The 22,123-nt window shown below is 41.9% G+C and overlaps 1 protein-coding gene across 4 annotated transcripts in view; it reads right to left on the reverse strand.

Annotated features, from left to right (window-relative positions):
* Positions 1–22,123, reverse strand: part of PHACTR2 (phosphatase and actin regulator 2) — a 145,450-nt gene that overhangs the window by 53,238 nt on the left and 70,089 nt on the right. The window lies entirely within an intron of this gene.

Below are 22,123 nucleotides of genomic sequence, written 5' to 3' on the forward strand. Positions count from 1 at the left end.
AAAAACACAAACTATTTCTTTTGAGTAAAACGAATCCTTTCTTAAATGAGCTCTAAAAATAACTATTCTGGCAGTGGAATGGAAATAGGTCTGTTTGATATCCCTGGTAATCAGTCATTCCCAGTGCAGCCTGCCATGAGTCAGGCTTCTTATTAACTAAACGTATTTAACAATAAGCGTTTGAGCTGTAGCCAAAATTTAAAGGAGGATTTCTTTTCTGCAAAAACATATTGAGTGATATGAAAGCAAATATTTATCATTAATGGCTGTAACATCGAGTTTTGTGAACCAAATTAAGACTCATTCCACAACATGCCATAGCATACAGTTAAAATAAATTTCCCAGAAATTTCCCTGAGAAGTCTACTATTATTTATTTCTATTTAACAATTTAGGTTTCTTAGAGCCTTCCCTTCATAGTCCTGCAAACACTTCAAATGTGCTTAATTTTGTTCACGTGAGCAGCTTCACTGAAGTAACTGCGATTACTTACGTACATAAAATTAATCACAGGCTTAAATGTTTGTGGCATACGGCTCTGTAATTGCTCTCATTCATCTAAACATTCTAATTATAACCAATTCCGAACAGAGTTGATGCCACTCTGAACAGTAATAGTGATAATCACAGACCATTAAATCAGAAAGTGCTATTCAAAGAAGGAAATAGCACTGTCCCCATTTTACAGATGGAAAATATGAGGCACAGAATTGTTAAGTGCTTAATTTTATGTTTGCCAAATGGCTTCCTGAATCTTGGTCCTGTGTCCTAGCTGCTGAAAAGATACATATTCAGACACATAACATCATGGTGCAATTTTATTATTCTGTTTCTCAGACAAATGGCATTTAATGAGTCCTATATTTGTCCTAGACTTTAGATTGATCCAGGATGCTAAAAAAAAAAAAAAAAATCTTTTCTGTGAGAAAGCTGATGTAATGCAAACAAGAGTCCAAGAAACTTTATTTCCAATGTTTTGAAATAAAGTACTGGGAAAAAAGATCCATTGTATAACTTCATTGAAGTCTATGAAGTTAAAACCAGAGAGAAATTTGTATGAAAATGGCAGCATTTTTTTTTGATTCTCCTCCCCATCCCACTGGGAAGGGGGAGGAGTGAGTGAGAGGCTGCGTGGTACTTAGTTGCTGACTGGGGTTAAACCACAACACGTTTAAATCAATAAATCTGAGTTATGCCATAAAATGTAATAAATTCTATACTGTCAAAGAGATGGAACAGAGGGACGGAAAACTTGTCCAGGATAAATTACTGTTATTCAGATGCATCAGAATTTAAAGCTTTTATTTAAGTGTTTTCCTCAGGTATTTTCTGGTCTCTAACATGCAGACAAGATGAAAGAAAGACATGCAAATAGACTTTAAATGTAAAAAGCCAAGATTTTGGTAAGGAATGGGCCATGTCTACCCCTTGCATGAGTACAAAACCCCAGCTTTCTCACTTGTGCCCCCTAGAGAACAGTGTGATCTTTGGGAGGTTTAAGCTGAGCTCCATTAAAGTGAACCAGCTGCTATGCTACAGACCCTGAGAAGCGGGTGAGAGGTGGGGATGAGAAGACCACCAAAGGCAGCGAGCAGCTCTGCAGAAAGAGAGAGGCATGGGACAGCAGAAGGACCCCTGTGGGATGCCTTACCTGGAGTTAGGGATTGCACTTTTGTGCTTACAGACACTGCCTATGGAGTGCAATCCGCTACGGAATACAGAAGCCTCTGCTGAAAACTGTGGATCTAAGAGAGAAGTACATTTACTTGAAGGGTAGTTATAAGGATAAGATAGCTAAAGTTATCTTGGCAATTCCAGTCAATGTAAGAAGGGGTAAGGGCCACAGCTTGCGTCTGAGAAGAGTTAGCTGAGATGTAAAGAAAACACTTCCAGGAGGTGGGTGGTACAGCACTGGAGCAGATCTTGGGAGGTTTTGGAGGCTCAGCCAGGCATGCCAGGGCTGACCTCACCTACTGTTGGTAACAGTCCTACTCTGAGTGAGGGACTGGACCGAGTGACATCCCAAGGTCCCTTCCAGTCAAGATTCCCATGGTGTTAAGAGACGTGGAAAGACACGGTTGCTCTGTGAAATCTGAGCTAGTAAATCCAAAGAATCAGAAGTGCTAAAGCAAAGAGACCAGTATGTGTTGGCTGAAGAGTTTTGTCCTGGGACAGAAACCAAACATTATCTCACTGGCAGAGGCAGTCCATCAGCTCATTAGAGCAAAAGGCTACCCGCCCCTTGGGACAAAACCCATGTTCTTGTCTCCGACAGCTGAGAAAGGCTGTGTTATTGATGTGAAGAGTCTGCATCCTGGTGATAGAGACAGCATGGTCTTTATAAACACTGGAACACAGATCTTTTCAGATCCTCTTGGGTCATGGAGTCCAGTCTATTGCAGGCAACCACTTTCACAAAAGCCTCATCTAGATTTTCTCACCCTTTGCCTACCAGCAGTAATGGAAGAGTATTATGGCTCCAATAGCTCCCCACAGAGAAACGTGGATTTGCATCACCCCCTGCTCTGCCCTCTGCTGAAAATATTTAACTCTGAAATAATGATATTCACACTAGCTAAAGAAATCTGTCTGCTTCAGACGAGCTAACATATGAAAAAAGGGATCCATTTAGTGGTGAATAATTCTGTTCGGGAAGACTGCAACTCTTGAAAACAGGATTCAACACTAACTCCTTCCGACAATAAAAGATGAAGAGTTGATTTATCAAATGAGTTCAACAAGTGATCATAACTGGGAATTTACTACACCATTGACCTTGTACCAGTTCCTTCATTTGAAAAAAGGGACCAAATATGTATCTGGAAAGGAGGAATAAGCATGGCCAAACATTATAGATTGATTTGAGAAATAATCTAACACTAAGTAACATTTCTAGGAAAAAGGGCTTATTTATATTCAAAAGCAATCATAAGGTAGCGCATTTTACCAATTAATAAACTGTCTAGAAAAAAAAAATTGGAGCATTGACATTCCAGAGCATTTATGGAAAATTCAAAAGCTATTACTCCTCATCTTTGAAAGACTCAGCAGAAAACTTATGTTTAAGATTTACACTATTTGCTTTATATGTCATGTACTATTTAAGAATGAAGCAGTGTGTTTGTCACCTCATAGAGCTTATGTACCTTCTATTAATCATTATAAACTTTATACATATTCACTGAGACGAAAAGAAACATCTTAGCTTTCCAAGATTAGAGGAGTTTGGTCACTTGTGTTATTCTTTTATTTGTACGGTATCTTGAAGTCCTGCCTTCTTCCCACCATCTTCAAAAAGCCAGCGAGTCACTTCATTGCCTTCAATAAACATCATTAAGTTTGACATTAGGACTTTCAACTATACTATCTGCACAGTTTATGTTAGTATATTCCAGTCCTTTGCCCTAGGTGTAGATTTCAAATCTGAAGGATGAAAAGTGTACATAAGAAGGATAAGAAGTAATTATATGAACCATGCATACTGATGTCATGTGAAGAGGAGATCTTGTTGTAAAAGACCAACAACAACGCTACCTGAGACACTGCGAAGCAAAATCTTGCTGGCACAGGCCATGAGCTAGATGAAGGATACAAAAAGAACAGTCTCTCCTTGAGCTTGTGGGCAGCCAGCAAAGATTAGATCAGTCTATGGATAATCTCGACTTTCCTATAAACACCCAAACATGGAAATGCCTGAATACGTCTTACCGTAAGAAGGCTACTTGCAATAAGCAACGCTGATCTCTGTGGCTGCCTGTTAAGACACTTTTCTGCTGTGAATGATCTCCAGAGATGTTGTACAGCTGAAGCAGGTGTGTGAATCCATCACAGTCTTCCCAGGTCATGGTACACTTCAGCACTGAGATGTTCATGTCAGCACTGACACATGCCAACACCTTCTTCTGGTAAGAACTTACAACTAACTTTACAAAAGCAAAATGAAACAAAAAACTACCCATCAGATCACTTCAAGCAAGTAAGTCTAATATAAATTCCTCTGAAGTAAATAGCTGTGACTCTGCTGGATCCAGGCCTTTCGATCTGGAATGCAGTAAGACCATTTTTTAAAAGCTTTCACTTAAAGTTCATGATCAGAAAAAGAGGCCTACATTTATGCCATAAATTGTTATGTATTTTCACTTCTGTATACTTTTACTCTTAGCAGTGAAAGTGGAAAGCCAGTAGAAGAACCTAACCTCAAGACTGAATACTAGGAGTAATATGAGATATATGGAAAAAAACCCTACACCATGATGACCCTATGCTATTCTTTTCCTAATAGAACCATATTTTAATAGTTAACAGATCAAAATTCCTTGCTTGTTGTTTACTACTAGTTGAGTCACTGATGCTATACAAAAGGTCAAAGGTCAAACCTGAGTAATTAAGTAGCTAGCTACAGTAGGAGTATACTCAAAAGATTTTTCTGTAGAAGAATCCTTTACTGAATCTGAATAGTTTTAAGATTCTTTCTCATGTTAGTCCGCATTTACATCTAGTCCCAATGAGAAAGAGTTTATTAAATAGACTTTGTTGTAATCTAGTAGGGAATGTCTCATAAAATTGTTGTTTAATAATTCTTATCTGAATGGTGTTTTAAACAGAATTTTGTGTTGTGTGGCCAACAACACATGATATGAAAAACGTGAATCATTTTAATTTAGTCTTACTGACACTCCACGCTGATAGCAAGCACACTGGAATCAATACTAATAAGTGAAGTTTAATTAGTTTATTTTGTCACTGAGATTCTTGAGATCCTGGAGTAAAAAGCACTTAGGGCTACATTCAAGAAAAGAAATAAGGCAGAATTCAGGTGCGTATGTCAAAAGTTGTGCTATTGGGAGCACTGAGAAACTCTGATCAGATAATCCCCAACTCTGAAGGTACAGATGCCATAATTCATTACATTAAATCTATCTGAAAACTGCTTCTCTGTATGTAAAACAGCATCTTATACTGGAGTTTCACAGCAGAGTGGCTTTGGTGATGAAGGCAGTCTGGGAATTTTCTTCTCTGCACTTCCATCTGCTCATTCCTGACCCTAATAAAATATGTCATCCCTTCAGTTGTAAAAATACAACTTTTCATTGGGCTTCAACACAAGCAGATCTCTGAATGATCCAGACCAAAAACGCCTCCCCCTTTCTGCCCTCTTTCCATTTTTAAAAGGTTATATTTGATCTGGGCCACTTCAGTGATTTAGTCTTCAGCACAATCCTACAAGCACTTGATGTGTCAGGGCTGGGCAAGGAGCAGGCTGTGGCCATTCAGCCACAAGCAAAAGAGAGAACAGCAGGGGGAATGTGATGCTGTGCTTGGGTCACTAAGTTCACTCATTTACAAAGACATGGGAATTCATATATATCATGGGTGATGCCATGAGTATGGGCCTTCTGCAAGAAAAAACAGTCGCTGTACTTTAGATAGGAATGTACAATGTCACTTGAATCTTTCTGATACTAAAAAAAAAATAAAAAATTACATGATTGTGATGCTTATTAAATCTTCTGAATGAGTACTCAGAAGTGTTTTTTCTTTCCTCTGTCTCTCTACTCCCCTTACCAGCACTGTTCTCCACAACTGATCTAATCTTGCCAGAGCACTGGGATATATATTTAAGGGATTCTTTCTCACATCGGGGCTCTCAAGTACAAGACGGTACTGGCAGAGGGGCAAGTTCTCTTCTTTCCCTGTTCCTCTGGGTGCTGCACCTTTCATGTTGCAATCCCTCCTCCCACCCACTCGCTTCCCAAGACCCACCCACCTGCACTGCAGTTCTGCTCTGGATTCTTGTCATACAGCAAGGCCAGATGAAGGAAAGGTCTGCTTCCAGCCTCTCCTCCCCACCGCTGCGGAACACGACCAAGAGAGGAAAAGGCACAGAACCAGTGCTCCACTGATACCAAGGTACTAAGGTAGTACTGGCACCTAACACTTTCACTAGCATTGGGTATCTTGCAGTATTGCCATGGTATCACCACTTCTCCCTTAAACTGTGTGAGGATAGCCTTTTTGTTGGAATACAGGTGACTCAAGGTATTACCACATCTAACCATAAAAAAATTGAGAAATACAACAGAAGATGCAATGACCTCAGTTCAAAGCTACCTTATGTGGGGATTTGGGACTAAATAATTTCTATGCCTATTAGCTACCAGTTAGCTAGCACAGTTATTTTTTTCTCTTCCCCTCACTGCACCCAGCTGCCCTGCAGGGATGTGCTGCAAAAGTCATCTTGGTTTATTGAGACCTCAAAACCTCTTCTGACAATGTTATGATTTTCTATAGTCTTGCCAAAGGGCAAGAGTTGGAGGTCATGGTTTTTATGCCAGCAAAATCAACACATTTATGCAGCTGCATATTATCCCCATTTAGTGACAAGAACAATATGACTTGCTATATAGTACGGTAAACTGCTTATTCCTGGAGCTTACCAGAAAAATTCAAGACACTGCATGGTAAAATGTCATTCTGACACTATCAATGTCATTTTCAATAAATATCTCAAATTCTGTAATGCTGTATCGATTTTTCCTGACCAGAACCAGATGGAAAGATGAGTCTTTTTTCTTTCTCCCTTTTTATTTTCTACTTGGAAGGGAAAAATTTAACTAATCCCCAGTGGATAAACTGACAAATGGGAGAGCTATAATCCACCTTGGAGCAGCACAATGAATTGGCATCTGAATGCTTTTGCCTTGCCATACATCTGGAGTTTAACTTTGGGGAAACTCTGTCATGAGCTAATTGACTTGATTGTGTTTTAATTAAATGAAAAGAAAAAGTTGAAGTTCAAACGTAGGCGGCTGAATGGTAGTTTCCATATGGAACTGCCAATATTGCAAAATGTTAATTGGACCTCCTGCTGGCAATGAGCTAAACAGGCTGGGTAGCGGCTACTTCAGAGGGATGCTGGCTGCTGCCTTGAAACAGCCAGAGGGGATCCTCCTGGGATAACCACGGCAGGAATGGATATGGATACGACTGCCTGAATGCCTCCAGGTTTCTACAAGGACACAGGCACAAACACCTTTCAGGTTGTCGGAGTCACACATGGACCAGCAGTGCCGAAGTCTAGAAAGGGCTTCAGGAGGATGAACCCTGTAACTCCTATCTCACCACAAGCAAAACATTACCTCACTGCAGAAAGTCAAACACTGCAAGGGGTGGAAAATTCAGCTCAAAAGGCCATATTCTGTTTTGCCCTTGTGATAAGCCCCTGCCTAAACTCTGCAAAAAGCACAGGTGCTCCAACACAGGTTCTTAAAAGGGAAGGAGGGGAGACTAGGCTCCTCCTGAAAGCCGTATCATGGATGCCCAGGGCTCCACATTTCAGACAAAAAACCACATGGCTCAGAGGGATGCCCAATCACACTGCCCTCTTCTATAGTGCTCACAAGAGGAACATGAGCAAAGTCACAAGCAATGGTGCTGCCTCCACACGCATTTATTCCAGCTCTCCCTCTCTCACCTGTACACCTGGGATTAACTTGCTCAGAGCCTGCAAGAGCTTGTTTAGCTACCTGTCTGTTGGGTAGGAAGCCATCGCCCTGCAAGACACTAGTCCCCAGCAAGCAAGGAGGGGACCATACCTTGGCTTCCTACTACCTTACACAAGAAACAGTGAATAAAACAGTGCTAACTTTAGGGCTTGAGACATGCTTACTGCTTCACTGGGCTAAAGCACAAAGGACCTCTTTGTTGAGTTACCTTAAGTGTTGTGGTTTTTTTTAGTGGCCACAATAAGCACATCAACTTAAGTGTTGTTGGTTTTTTTGTCATGTTACAGGCTATCACATTATCACATTAGTTACTCCAAGTTGTCTCTTGCTAATGCAACCCAAATGCAGATAATGCACTTGTAATGTGCAGCTTCAGAGTTACTTCACAGTATAGTTTTCTCTCCCACTGGGTTAATTCTACAGAAAAAAAGCAAAGTTATGGTTGTGGGGCACTCTGTAGAGACAGTGGAAATACCACAAGCAATACAGCTAGTCAGGGCTACCCAGCCTAACCAAATTACATTTCTCATGCAGGAACCTGTGCAGAGCTCTTGTCTGCTAAACCTACACTGGCATGTGAGCTGGGAGGGTTCTACGCTACATTAAGCACTGCAGTTATACCTCTGTGAACACACCACCTCTCATCTGTTTCTTGTGGCAAAACACACTAGGGATTTGTTTAAGGTCTGAATAAAAATAAGGACCTGACCTTATGCTTGCAATATGCCCACAAGCATGTGTTTGCAAATTAATTATTTACATTTTGGCACCATGCAGTCCTTATTAGAACACCTGCACAACCTCCTCCTCCTCTTCAACAAAATGTTTTAACTTCCATCCATTTTGGCTTCCTACAAAAGAAATAAGCAAATGCTTAGCAATCCCGTTATACAGGTTTGAAAGTGATCTGGCCGAAAACCTTCCTGCTACCTCCTCTCTGAGCTGAACACAGCTGGCTCCGACCAGAAAGAAAGGGATCACAGGTTTAATGCAGGCTGCTTATTCCTTTTTTCTCAACCTCAGTACTTGAGTAAAAAGCAGCAAATGGAAAATTTCCAGACAGTTACATTTTCCAGATATATGAAGCATCAGGTCAAAGGTCATATTCTGGATCCAAGCAACTTCTCCACAAAAACAGGGAAGAAAAAATCCAGGCACAGTAACAGACATGTGGGAGGACAGAAAAACAAAAACTAAAGCAGTGTACATAAAAGAGCAACCAAGCTACTTTGAACAGCTGAAGACTGAAAATGAATACTTCTTGTGTCAGAATATTAAGGGATAAATCTCCTTGGAGTACAATGGTATAGATTTCTATTTATAGTTTAAAAATATTTTTGAATAATTCTGTAATTCCACCTAAAATCAAGCTGCATATACTCATCTTGTTAAATTCTGTAATGATATTTTTAAAACATCACACCTGAAAACCAGAACTGGAAATATTTTCTTACTGACTTTTCTTGGTATAGCCTTAATATGGGGGAGAAAAATAACTATAATAAGTTTACAACTAAGATTTTTAGCTACAGGCAAGCAGTAAAACTTCCCACCAGATACTGGCTAGAAGTGTGAAAATAAACTGAAGTGAGCATGTGGCCCCTCTCCTGTGTGGTAATAAACAGGAATTTAAAAAAAAAACATTTTTGTGGTAATTAATAGGCATGTAATACTGATGCTGAAATAAAATCGGGTGAGGCATGTCACAGGGAAGCCTTTGGCCCTGTTCCCACTTCTCCAGCTAGTGGCAAAGTTACCCTCCATGTGCCCCAAATGGGACAGGAGCCCTTGGATGGCCTGTCCAAGCGGCAGCGGCACCTCCTGAGGCAAGGGAAGGTAGAAGATGGTCCCCGGTGCCGGCTCATCCCAACAGAAGAGCCGAGGCAATAGGTATGCCATGTTGCTGCCCTACTGGAATCCCTGGCATTCCCAGGAACTTGACAAGATGAGAAACACAGTCCACAGGAATTTGAGGGAAGGGAAACAAATGCAAGGCAAACGCAAACCTTGTCGACTATGTGCAAACTCTGTTGAACAGCTCCCGTACTGTCAAGCTGCCAGCTCCTGGGCAGGTCCTACAATGCCTCTTAGGAGCACATTTGCCTTCAGAGAGAGAACCACACTCTCAGATGGCCCTTGCTACTTGCTATCCAAGCTGAGTCGAAAACCTAGTAAAATGGTCAAAGCGTGGGCTGTTTCTAGCTCCTCTCCTCTCCACATCTAAGCAAACGCAAGCTTGGGGTTGCTTCAGATCCCAGCTGGCTGGTTCCTCTGGAGGTGTACATCACCCTGAGGGAGGGTTTTACTCCACCAAGAAGTTGCCTACCCTGAAGCACTGGCTAAAATGGGCCCAGCTGCTGATCCCTCTTCGACGCCTTTTGGGCATTCCCTCCATGTACCTGGAAAGACAGAGGCATTTCACTGCAGCTCAACAGATGTGTCCCCAGAAGTCATCGCCACTGCTGGTGGAGGCAGCACGCAGGTACAGCTTGACAGAGATGCTGCCCACACAAGCGGGTTCCAGGCTGTGTTTTCACACCACCATGATGGAAACATCAGCTGAACCACCAACCATGCTGGTGACCATTTGTGAGGATGCACTAAGCCAGAAGAAAAATAACCTTTTGCCTAGACTTTTAAAACCAAGCCAGTTCCACACAGGAGGGTCAGGCAAATAGTTTTGCTGATCAGGCTGAGCTGGGTGGTGAGTCATGGAGCTGGTGCAGGAACAGAACAGGAGGGGACAGGGGAGAAGTTTGGGAAGAGATGGAAGACTCCTGCCACGAAGTCAGCACCTGATCTCACTGCCAGCAGGTGTGAGAGCTCCTCACAGCAGCTCGTCCTGACCCCTTCACCACATCCAACACTGAAGCAAGGACCGCCTGAAGTGCTAACACCATTAGCTATTTTCCTCTTCTGCATGAAGGAAGCTGGGGAAGGAGGTACACAACTCTCCTCCCCACCCCATCCCACTCCATCCCACCCCAACTCATTCCGGACCACCCAACACCCTGCTAAATACGATTCAGTATGAACATTACATGTGTGTTTTTCCCTTTATTGTTACTATCTTCAACCAAATCTTTCACAATTAACATGTTTATACACCTTAGTGCAGGTTTGGTTTTGGAGACTCCCATCCCAATGCTTCCCCACACTCAAGTACTGTAACAAGGAGCTCTTGATCTACAAATAACAGAACATTTACATACAAAAAACCTTAGGAGCAATTTGATCAGTCATGTAATTAAATCCCCCATACGGGACAGCCCGGAGCTTGCTGTGCTGCCTTTTAAAAGCGACAGTTTCTTTTATACTGGCACCACTTCAACACCTTTTTTCTAGTACAGGAAACAGCATATTGCACTTGTCCAAATGTGTGTAAGTCAAACTCGAAGCAAATAGGGTTTTTTTTGTGACCCTGCTGGCTTCAGAACCCTGCTGGGGAGGTCAAGGACACTTTTAAATCCAAACAGCAAATTTCTGAGTGTTGCTGTCGTTGCGAGTGTTTGTACAAGCTATTAGCTCTGCAGTCTTTGCAAAGAAAACTGTGTTTACTTTTCAGTTCAGTTTTTAGCTGCCTTTAAAATGTTTGTCTTTGTTGCTAGATACCAGCTTGGATAAACAATAATAATAAAACTCCAACACACTCAGAAGAAACTATTAATGATTATACATAGTTTCTGTCAGTCAAAATGCCAATTTGTCAACTCTAAAACCACAGCCTGTAAAAATTGTTCATATCACTCTGTACCTACAGTATCACAATTCTGAATACAGTCTAAGTCATCTTCTTTGCTATGAGGAAATGGAAGTTGCCAAGTTGCAGCTGACTTTTATTCCGCATCATGTTTCATTGCTGTCTCCATCCCCCGCCACACAGCAAACAGCTGTTTTATTCCTTGTATCTTGTTCTTTATTAGGGCCAGGGTGGGGGAAATCAGGCACAAGCTGACATATTTGTCAGCCCAGCTGCTCTTCCTTTGCCAATTTAAACTCGGACGCTCAGGGGCATGTCCATGTAAAAGGTCAGGTCTGAGTGCAACTTGTGATGGGATGCAGTTATACTTTAAAAACCAGCGTGTTCCCTTTCCTACACAATCAAGAAATAGTAATTCCACCAAGCAAGCTGGTGGCACTGTAAATCACTACAGCAAACTCCAGTGAAATTATAGTACTATCTTTATGTAGATTTGAAGATGGTATTCATACACATTTTGGACTTCAATTTCTCCATGGAATCAGCGTTTGTGGAAGCGAGGCACGGATAATGAAAAAAGCTTTGGTTGGAACAAATTGCACATGAGAAAGCAGCTCCCCTTTGGCTCATTGCACCAGGATGCGGTGTTGGGAGAGTGCCCTGTTCACAGCATGCCCCGAGGGTGCCAACGCTCACAGAGGTGGGGTTGGATACCGGGATCCCACCTCCCCGTGGCAGAGCCAGCAGCGCTCGCCAAAGGCGTGGTGAACTCAAGCGAGGTTTTTAAAACTCATCCTTCAGATGAACCTGACTAATCTGCAATTCCCTCCTCTCTGTAAAGTGACTGTGCAAAGCTCTGTTTATCCCGCATGCGATTTTCTGTCCCTCTCCTTTTAGGGCCAGGCACCAGCCAAGGACTAACCAAAGTGTCAAGTCCTCCTGGGAAGGAAAAAGGCTAAAGAAAAGGGCTCGGTGAGGTCTTGGATGCAGAGATAGTGTCATGTTGTCAGAGAAGGCACTGAGAATACACACAGCTCTTCCAGCAGATTCTTCCCTTAGGGGAAAACAACTACTCTGTAAGAGCATCATCAGCACAGCAGATACATAATTGATACAGCATGAGACAAGCAAGTGGGGAAATAAGGTATTTGAGGTCCCCACTTCTCCTCTGCTCTCTGTTAATAATGAATGACTGTATTATGGCAGTACTTAAGAGGACTGGTCATAGATCAGAACCTCTTTGTGACAAGAGCTGTGCAAACAAAAACCATAAAGACCCTTGTTGCTCCAGCTCTAAGTATAAAACCAAAGAGAACAGCTTGAACAACAGATTTCCGGTTTTTCATTGCCACCTGCTCAGCTGGTGCATTTTTAAGATTTTTTAGCTATCCAAAAGTCCATATGATTTTGTTTGCAGTATGTCCTTTTCTAACACCTCTTTCATCCAGACATTGGCATTGAGCAATCATAAAATATATCTTTGTCATCTGTAGGCTAAAATGAAATGCCAACTTGAACTTCTGTGTATCGGTTTAAACTGAATTGTTTTAACTGGAGCTGGATGAGCATCCCTCAAGCCGGAAAGCAACTACCCACAGGAGAAATACCAGACTCCATCTTCTCCCCGCCAAGGCATTTCAGTGCTGTACTATCACAGAGCCTAACAATATTCATTCAGTACTTAGCTTCAGCACACACCATTAATCAGAGTTTCAAACCTCAACCAGAGGTGATGCCTGTTTGCCTGGTGGGGGGGGGCAGGGATCTGAGCCCACCCAGCTATGTCAGCACGCATCACTGCACTGCTGTCCGGGTTCCTTTCCTTTTCCTATTGAGCCAGGCGCAGTTAGGAGTTAATGCTTAAGATGTATTCAAGCTTCTCCTGAATCAGATAATATATTGATTTATTTAGTTTGTACAAAACCCAATACAGATGTCAAGAATCATTTCGCCTACTTTAGCCAGACTAACGATGACAGATGTCACTCCCACTGTATGGAATGACACGCTTCACTGTATTTTGTATTTTCTTAAAGACTCTCTTTAAACCCTTAAAAAAAAAGTTTTCATTAATCTTTTTTTTTTTATTATTCCTTATGACTGCAGAGGTAAACCAGGCTGCATGACCCTTGAATAATTACAAGCCAGAATAGAAATTAAAACACCAAAATGGTTTACTTTAAAAATTGAATGCAATTGAAGCTGTTCTCATAATTATTAGGATTTCATGAAGTTTATGATTTCTCAAATTCTGTGGTATCTTTGTGCATGCCATGACCATGCTGATACAGATGAACTGAACACAAAAGCTGAGTTTAGCCATGTGCTTGATTAAAAAAAGAGAGGTGGTGCAAAAAGCCTGAATGGGACTGGCAAGCCCTGCACCTATTGCTAGCAACTCCAAGCAGCACTGGAAATTCAAAATCCTCCCAACTAAACTATGTACAGTATCAGGGTTCACCAAATTAATATCTGGCTTTATTTAAGCTCTGTAAAGTTTTCTTTTCTAAACTACTACCAAATGTTTTCCTAGTGAGGGAACATTATGTGACAGAGTGCTCGCCTGTTTCCAGCAGTCCCTGGGAAAGCAAGCCATCCCTTAGGAAAGCCCACAGGAATACTTCAGAAATTCCTGCTGGCAGTTTTTGCCTGTCCCAACTGTTTGTCATGCTCTCATCCTGGGCTTTCTGCAACTCAGCCAGCAGCTGATGCACCCAGCAAAGGAGAGGAAAGGGCTATTTATCCACTCTTTTAATAATGAATTGATATGTGGATAGAGTCTCCCACAAAGAAACGAGCAAACACTGAGTTTCCACTGGTGGTCTTTCCATGGGGGTCTTTCTCCAAGGGTTTCCCCAGAGGTGGGCTTGCTTGGATCCCTGCTCAGCAACCCCCAAAATAGCATCACTGCGGGATCCAAGGAGGGAAAGGAAAGCAGAGAGCCCGTGGATTGATGGATGCTCTCACCCCCGTGCCAGTGGGCGGCAGCTCTGGGCTGGCAACCAGGGCTTGAACCTAGTACCTGTGCACTTCTGCAAGGCACGTCTTCACAGCCATCCCCCCGGTACCACTCCAAAGGCCTTGTTTGAAGCCCATTCAGCTCCAACGTCAACCAAAGGAGCGGAGGGCCCTCCTGCAACCTCCAGCAATTACCTCCCTCAGAAAATACCTCCTGCAAAATTCTCTTTGCCATGCTGAACAAAGGTGTCACGTAACTCCATCTCCAGTGAAACACACTTTGTATAAGAGCAGATTTTGAAATAGAAAGAGGTTAATAATTATTCTTTAGAAGAGTGCCTCCAAGCACTCTTGATGGCAACTTTCCCAAGCTCAGGGGAGTGGTTGTGACATTTTGGAAAAGAAGTGATAAAGGGTTCAGTCACTTTCCTTGCCTTGAAAAAGGTTTATAATTTTCCCTAAAGCTCCCTCCCATTCTTGCAAACATTCAACTACTCAGAACTTATATTCAACATTTTTAGACCCTGAGCTTGCTTTTTACCCTAGCTGGAGGCTAAGCTCCTGGAGGGAGTGGCAACTTTCACCCTGGGAGGGACCCAAAAAGGGACTGGTGCATCACACCATGCAGCTCCTGCCCCGGGGCGAGCATCGCCCACACGTGGCAGCTGCTGGACCAACGGCAGCCCAATGTAGCGGCCCTGGCTTCTCCCTTACAACTAGAAGGTACAGAAGGACATCGCTGGCTCGCCATACTGAACCTTTCACTCGCAGTGCTCACGTGAGGTAAGGTGTTTTGGGGAAAAATCTGAAACTGTGACGAAAACATATAAACACCACATGAGTGAAATTGAAGATTTCTGTGTTATTCTTTGGTAGGAGATATTCTGTATATCAGTACAGATGGAATGTATGTAAGCAACAGCACAGACTGACTCAGGTTAAAAAAAAATGCTAGAAAAGTATCATCAACCTTTAACTGAATATTTTCTTGTTCTAGAAGGAATAAAATTAAATTAAAACCATTGTTAACTGGCTCTCTTTTTGAACTCCTGTATAAGATCAGGAATATACTAAACTTGAACAGCAGACGTATGCATGATGTAACTAACTCAAAGGTTTTTTGGCAAACCTTATGACATTTCATGCTTTTACGAAGAGCAGTCACTGGGAACCAGTTCTGTAAGAATTTTCACTTAAACCAAAACGATTCAGCTTCATGTTTGTGAACATGTATATGGCCCATATCAACAGGGCCACATGTCGCCTTGGCATTTTAAACGCTGACCTATAGGGTTTGGACAGGCTTTGGCATGGGGAGGAGCAGCTTGGCCGAGCACCCAACTGGTGACCCACTGCAAGTCAGCCCCCGTCAGAGCGGCTCAGCAACACTGGAGCAACCTACTGAAGCGTAGGGTCCATGGACTGTGTTGGGGTCCCAGGGAAAACGTGATCCTATTTCAGGGAGCACCAGCTCTGAAGAGGATGAAGAGCCTTCAGATGTCACCTTGAAGCTTCCAGTCCAAACAGTCTCTTTCCCACCGAGCTCCATCACCAACACTGGCTTCCCACTCCAATCAGCCCCTACACTAATTTTAAACTTCTGTCTTTTAACCCACTTGGGAATCAAAGGTTCGAGTGGACTTTTAACTGCCTTTCAGTCCAACACAGAATTCTAAGGTATAACTGCATTTTTAGGGAAAGTTTAGCTTTGAGAAAAATTAAGAAGAAAAAAATAATGAACAAATAGTAAGAAAAAAACAATGCATTACTACAGTACACACATTTTCTTCACACTCAGAGGAAGACAAAAGACTCTATCTTGACTTACTTGTGTGTTAGGAATACCATGGCTTATCACTAATACCGCACACTTTCATGTAGACCAGCAAGCCCCAGCTGCAGCTTGCAGGGATGCACGGTGCCCCTCCCTGGCCGCGGCAGCACCCTGAGCTCAGCGCCTGCTCCCTGGGGAGGCGACCGAGCATGGGAAAACACAAATATGAAATATAAAGTGGCTTTTGCTATTTGTGCAGATGAAAGCTTCTCCTTACTGTAACTGCTCTAGAGTCCAGGGCCCTACAGGCTGGCTTTGGGAAAGGACCTTTGCCTCCACGTAACATTTTACTGATCCCACCTATTTCACAACTAAAACAAGCCAGAACTTAAATCCAGAGCTAAATGTACAGTGGCAGAATACTGTCTTCAGTGTGCTTCGGCCAAGCTGTTGAAAAGAATGCAATCTTAATTTTATATGAAGTCAAGGTACTTTTTTGGGGTGTATCTGGATGTTGTGTTTAAGCACAAAACTACCTGCTGGTAGGAACAGGTGAGTAATTGGTGAAAATGCTGGAAGGACAATAACTAAAGAAAATTAGTGTAGGGTTTTGTGCAAGTAAAAGTTCTCATCAATAATTTCACTGACACTTTAATATGGGTGGCTCTCTTTTCAGGCAATGATAGCAGCACTGGAGGAAATGCAGGGCTGTATTCACAAAACTGAAGGATCCCATTTACCTCTTATGGCATCTTCCCAGAACTGGGCAGGCCCAGAGCAAATCCCTGCTATTGAGGGGCTCTTAACCTACCCCTATCTTAAACCTACCTTATTCTACTATCAGGGAGCTCTGGGGAGCGTGGTTCCATCTCTGTTTCTCTCATGTCCACTGAATTCATGTACCCATCCTCCAATTGCACACAGTTCTCTATGTCTAAACCCAGTTGCTGCTACGAGAGCTCTGGATTCTCTATTTTAACTGTTAAGAGACAAGAAATATTTTGAAAAATTGTCACAGTTTTCTTGAAAATTGTGCTGCTGAAATTTACAGCAAAATATAATGTAAACCATAATCTGATGCTAAAAACTTCTGCAAGTATGTGTGACTGTATACCTATGCGTATCTGGCAGTAGGCTTCAGCCATAATTCTTCGGGTAGAAAAAAATGTTCCTGTAAATATGTCAGAAAAAAAACCCCATCAATACGATGCCACCAAGAATTGCACTGAGATATATTAATGGTTGTCTTTCTCACATAACTTCATAGCAAGCTGCTGGGCTAGAGAGGGCTACCGGAAGTCCTTATAAAAGACTTTCCACTTTGCTACCTGTCTTCCTGAAGGATCACCTCTTTCACTGCCTCAGCCCTATTCAAACTTCCCTCCTTTTTCTCTCACCCAAACACACCTTTTTTTTTTTCACCCCTCAAGAATGAAATGTTTTTTGTTTGTCTCAAAACTTTTGCTACCACCCCATACGTTAGGAAAAAAAAAAAAAAAGCCAAAAATGGTAGGTGCAAAGATTGAATTATAAAGAAATATACAGAGTAAGACAAAATCAACCTCTCTAGATACACAAGTTTTCTCAACATTTACATCTGGGCATGCAAGTAATCCCTTAAACCAGAATGAATAGGCTCCATGCTGGTATTATTTTTATGTGATTAAGCTGCCTGGTATTTATTTGTTTTTAAGAAATGGATAATTTAATCAGTAGTGCTGCATGTGTTCTTCCTCCACTCTCCCCTCACTCTATGTGGAATTTACTTCATAAAGAGTAAAAAAATTAAACTGAAAGAAACCTCTGGCCCCATATATACAGAGAGTGCATCAATTCTTAGGGGATTAAAAAAAAAATTACAAAAAGACACTGGCACTCAGTTCTGCCCTGCTGGTATATATCCCCTGAAACAAGCCCTCGGGGAAAACAGATTGCCAATTAAGCTAAACAGTAGCATTCCCATCCAGGGACTATCAGGGTGCAACGATATTATCTGCTAAACCACAGGCAGGAAGGGTCTGAGGAGGCTGCTCCCCTCCAAAAGCTAAAGGAAGAACTGGCCACAGCAGCGGGTTAACTTGCTAGCTGTTGTCGGCTACCCACCACCACTGCAAACCCACTTAACAAAGGACTTTTTTTTTTTTTTTTTTGCAGGGGGGATTCATCTCATCTTCCAGGGATGTTTCTTGCAAAGTTTTTCCTTCTGTGGTTGAGGAAACCCTGAATGCACCGTAGGCTGCGCAACAGAGAGAGAGAAATGTTTTCTCTACAAGCAGATCCCTTAAGGATGGCTGGTTGAAAGGTACAAACACAAAAATTCATGGCCTAACTTTGTTCACTTGTGGTTACCTACTTTGTCTATGGCTTTCAGGTCTGGCATGCTCCATCTGTAGGGAGGTGAGGGGATGACAATATTTAATTATCACACCAGACCATTCTCAGGACTGATTACTGCTCACAGAAGAGCTGAGAGTTGGGAGACATGAACCCTTTCAGATCATGTCAGGGTAATAAGCTGCGGCCTTTATTGTTGCACACTAACAGATCTTGCTGAATTTGCACTCAAGTTAGGAAAGGCTTGCACGTTAGCAGGGCTGAGCTGAGGGAAGGTAACTTCTGTCTACAGGACGGTAAGCATCTGTGGTGCATCCTCAGCCACTGCAGCCATTTCCAAACTAATAATCAGCCTATGCATTAGATACAGCGTGTGGTGCCATACATCAACTTTTATCCCCAGTTCCTCCTGTTAACTAGAAAAACCTGTGAAGTCCCAAACCTTTGCTTAATGGTTTACAATGTATTGAAAATAATGCTTATCTTTTGGAAGCTTTCTAGTGGCCTAACTCTGTATTCTCAAAGTTTTTTTCATCTTTCATGGATGACAGCTAGAAAGGTACATTCTTTTTTCTTCTCCTCCTTTCAAAAAGATATGATCCTAGAGATCCAACACTGACATTAAATATTTTTCTCTTCAACACATTTTTATTATGCATTTCAAACTAAGCTACAGAGTTTCCAGGTGCAGTAAATACCTCAGAAGCAAACTGTTTGTCTTGCTGGGTCTGACTGAAACATGCCCTCCTCCTCTTCTCCCCCCTTGCCTCCAAGTAGTGATGGGAAAATTAAATCATCAGGAGGAGCAGTGCCAGAGGGGAGTTAAGAGAGGTGTTGCTGTAAGTGTCCAAGATACTTGGGTTTTTCCGTTTCAGGTCTCCGTGAATTCCCCCAAACTTTTCCAACAAAACTTTTCTTCCTCTCTTCAGAATTGTGTTTACTCTGTAACATGACACAGTTATATTATTGTCCAACAAAAGGCTTTAAAACCCAAGTGTCATGGTCACATAGTTTCTGCAATGCTTTGTAAATTAACACCTCTCTCTCCCACTGGCTCATGTTCTGCTACTCTCTGTGACTCTCTCCTCCAACTAAAGCATTGACCATTTTTCATTTCTGCTTGGTCCCTGTCCAGCTCTTGACAAGCTGGCTTTATCCACAGTTTTAGCTGTCCATTTTACTGTTCCGTCCCTTCTACGGACACAGTCTCTTCCATATCTCAACATCAGGCCTTATCTATTTCTTCCATATCCTATTTCCATGTGTCAAGAGCAGCAATATTCAAGTAAGAAACAACAACAGCATCTTCTTCAATTAAATCTGGTGTCTTCTTGTAAGAGTCACACTAGTCTTCTGAAACTTTTCATTTCAGGAATCTAAGTACAGGAACTACTCTGCAATTAGTGCAATTGTTTTAAATTATGATGGATTTTTAATACTAATTGTTAGTACCAATATTTTCTTTCTTTTCATCACTTGAACAATTCATTGAAAGAGGAGAACCATGCATGGTGGTATAACATGTAGGACAAGAAAACCACTACACCCTTCTCTGTATCAACATAAAAGAGGCCAGATTAGCAGTGCAGTAGAACACTGCTTCACATTTTCAGAACAAGAATATTCTTAGCATCCGTGCCAAAACCAACACTTCCTTCCCCTCAGAAATGCAATAAATCTATAAAACTCCACGAAACAAACCAGTAATCTTCAGACACATTGAATGAATTTACAGGAAAGGAAATGCACAGCCAGTTTTGAATTATTACCAATGAAATAAAATTATAACACATTATATATGTATAATTCAAACATGCCCAGTTTCTTGGCAATGAACTGGTTTTTCTCCTTGTAAAGACAGCTAGTATCTAAAAATCATTTCCCACCAGCTTACAACAACTTTAAGTGGTTACATGAGTCAAACTACTTGACTGTATCCCACTGAATCTGTTTCATAAGCATGCAATAAAAGTGTTATTTCTTTGTTGACTCACCAGGATCTGGGGGGGAAAAAAAAAAAAAAAAAGGAGAAAAAAAAGCCCATGGGAGATTAGTTTTCAACCTGGGCGACTTTATCTTGCTTGTTATGACATAAATGCTTCAGGTAAGTTGATCTCTGGGGATTATAAGCAAGGAAATCAGCTGGGAGAAAAGTCACCAAACGGACCATCCCTTACTATTGACAGTCACACCACGTTTTTAATTCTGGGTGCTGCTGCGTTGGTGAACTTCACTGGTTTGATGCCTGAGCATTAGAAATCTCTGTGCGTCCCTTAGACAGTAGATGTGAGAGATCTACAAGCCATGCAGAGGCTGGTAAGGGCCTCATGGGCAAACGCTGGTTAGGAGTATCTCAGGCATCTTGCTCCCTACAGTATCTGCAAAAACTGACTTGGGGCACAGACATACGTAACCCAAGGCTACAGCATCATGGCTCTTCCATGAACTGCTATGCCTTTTGGTATCCATGCAACACCACACACTGACTTATATGGTATCTAGCATAAATCAGCAGAGGCTGCAGCTTGCTGAGGATGCAGACATGGATACTGGCACACAGAGCTGGCTTCCCAGCTCCTGGTTTGAGAAGCAAGACCACTGGTGCACTCGACTGCAGCAGGCTGAGCTGGAGTGCAGAGCTCAGATCCTATCGCTGTGGTTTGTTTCTTCAACATGCCATCCTCTCCAGTGACAGACTGCCCTCCCGTGAAGCTTCCTGGGCATTCAGACCCAATTTCACTCATGACAAGTGCTATTTTACTTCATTCAGTTGGCTACCGAACAGAAGTTGGGATCCAAATCACTTTCTGTTGCCTGACCTCACTCTGCAGCCACACAGGCAGAAGGCAAGAAGAGCCCTGTCTTCTTCAGCAGAAAAGGTCAAGCAAAATGACAACAATTTTAGTGTGCATCAACAAAGTTCTGGGTTGCAAACCCCAGAAATACAACCAGGGGTGACAAACCCCCAGTCAAGAGTTAATTTTCTGAGCTGAAGCTTCAAGCATGAAAGAAAAATTCTTAACCCTGGAAAAGAGTCCCTGTGCACCTCTAAGTCTTGTCAGTAATGGCTTAAGCTGGAAATGTAAATTATATGATCACAGTGAAAACATCAAGTTTCATGGTCTATCACAGTTATTCTAATTGTGCAAATTACCTATGTAGCTTAAATCAATAAACATTAGAGACTGTCCATATTTTTCATGAATTATTTCTAGACTATAAACTATGTGATTTGTTTGCATGGAGCAGTAATAGCCCAGGCTTAAAAGCCCAACCAGCATCTAAGGTCTCTGCACCATTCTCGGACTTTTCCTGAGCAACACATTAAAACATTCAGATCCAGAAAATACAAAAGAGATTAAATAACACTGAAATGAGGATGGTCCACCTGCATGACTAGGATTTGCCGATGGTTTGGGCAGTTGGTCAGAGAAGACATCCCACAACACTAATAAAAAACCCCACATTCTCAGGGGTGAGGGATGCAGGCTTATGTTTGGGAACAGAACTGGTTTTGCTCACAGTTTCAAATGTTACGATCACAGTCTTAAGTCTGCTCAGCAAAACATCACTCTAATCCATATGAAACCAAAGCAGGAATCAAAGAAGAAAAAGACAACACACCCCTTGCTGTTTACATCTTTTCATATAAAATTTTATTTTCACAAAGCTATCATTTACACAGGATTCTGTATTAACACTCTGATCTGCTAAGTAACAAAGTGTTATCACAGTTTTATAGTATTATATAGAACAGCATTATTTGACATGTCCTAGTCAACCCTTTATCAATACAAAACAGACAGCAAGTCATTATCTTCACATTTTTTTCTCATTTTACTTGCATGCAAC

The sequence above is a fragment of the Strix aluco genome, chromosome 3, assembly GCF_031877795.1.
Source record: "Strix aluco isolate bStrAlu1 chromosome 3, bStrAlu1.hap1, whole genome shotgun sequence".
Classification (NCBI taxonomy): Eukaryota; Metazoa; Chordata; class Aves; order Strigiformes; family Strigidae; genus Strix; species Strix aluco.